Source organism: Penaeus monodon, chromosome 27 (assembly GCF_015228065.2).
Source record: "Penaeus monodon isolate SGIC_2016 chromosome 27, NSTDA_Pmon_1, whole genome shotgun sequence".
In the NCBI taxonomy this organism is placed as follows: Eukaryota; Metazoa; Arthropoda; class Malacostraca; order Decapoda; family Penaeidae; genus Penaeus; species Penaeus monodon.
Window position 1 is genome coordinate 33,131,608 of NC_051412.1, and position 1,907 is coordinate 33,133,514.

Below are 1,907 nucleotides of genomic sequence, written 5' to 3' on the forward strand. Positions count from 1 at the left end.
CGTTTCTGCGCACTCCGATATAAATATAACCTACATTTAGAGTGAGACACTTTTGCTTACACCTGTGCAGTTCTTTGTATGATTATACTAAACGAATATGTGAGAAAATACACTGTACATCTAACACACACATACGGACGTACAGTTTTCATGTATATACACTAATACATTAATTCAAAATAAAACATCGGTATTTCTAAGACATAAATACATGTAGATCTATTTATACCTACCTACATCACGTATTTTCTCAGATTCGATTACATAAATCACCAAATTTACCAAATTTAAACATTTACTCGAAATAACTACACTATCAATAAAAACATTTGGTTCACGCAGTAGAAATTTACCGGTCGCTAGCCTTTTCAAGACAAATGATATTCTATAGGAGCGTCACGTCGCAGTAATGTTTCGTGTGGTAACCAACACACGAACATACACGACACTTTACAAGGTCGCACTCACCCCTTGTTCAAACGGTGTGGTGCATTCAACGTATTTTTGACATATTACTCTCCCGAGTGCTTTACGTATTGTGAACAGCCTAATTGCCACTGTGGATACTCACTCTGCACACGGAATCGCTACACAGTTCATTATATCCGAAAGGCATTTCCGACTTAGTCGTACTCAAGAGAGAGAAAAGGGCACAAAGGAAGCCATATTCTACCTTATATTACCTCTGGGTATATTATCATGACGCCTAGATAGAAATGCAACATTAACACATGTTTGATTTGTACGTGTACAAAATCGCATGTGTAATCAAGGGTCGGGGTGCGCGCGCATATGTACTCTAGGGTACAACTTTAATCCCCTTCCATCATCACGTGTTACCCATACGCGGATGTTGACAGTGGAACAGTTGCTAGATACCAATTCTGACTGTGGTTAACGGAGAAAGAAAAAAAAGCTGGGTGATATATCACACGAAAAGTATATTTATTCCGAGTATTTTATATGATTCATTTTTTGGGCATTGTGGGGAACGCACTTTGGATCACCTTCGGCGAAATTATGCTTCTTAAATTTACGGCATCAATAAACGTTCATTGTCAACACAGCCTCCCAGCAAGTCAGGCCTCAGCCCTACAATTGCCAGAGGCGTGACAACGTAACTTATATTAAGACTCATCATACCAGTGACCGTGAGTAAATGTTGTGAATGAAGGTTATATTAATTATTTACAAGCGTGAATTTACGTAATTGTTTCTAAGTATCAAGCCGTTATTACCGAAATAATATTCCCCAAAATGGTAATTGGCCTCTCATTTGTAGGCCTCAACATGTTTTAGTCGGTGATCCTACAGTCAAATTGAATTGGTTTTATTCAAAGAATCTTATTTTGTCATTCATTGATACGTCCAACACGGCAAACATGAACTAATAACGTTACTTTTGCCATACGTAAAATACGTGAACAATCTTTAATATCGACAGAATCGGCAATTTATGGAAGTGCTTCCAACCTAGGCTGAACTATACGACGAACGACAAGGGCTGATTTAGCGGCGAAGTGAACGTGGAAATGCGCTCTACGGGAGGGAGGAGCATCGGATCGCTCGCGCAGCTGTGTATGGGCGGCGCGGCGATCGTCACTTGCCTCGCTTCTGGCGTCTATTGGCCATAAAGATTTCGAGGAATCCAAGAAGCCAATGGCAAGAGCAAGGAGTTTCCGGTAAGATTTAGTTTGAATGCATGTATGTTTGGACCATTCCGCTGCTTGAACTTGTACGCAAAGTATGTCTTTGATAATATATTGTAAATGATATACTACTTTTCTCGACGGTTTCTTCGTACGTCTCGTTTCGAAGGAAAGTCGCAAGCATTCTCGCTCTCTCCTCGCGCTGCGGACGAGGCGTTTTTTACGAGTTGACTTTTGCGGTTGCAGTTGCATTCAACG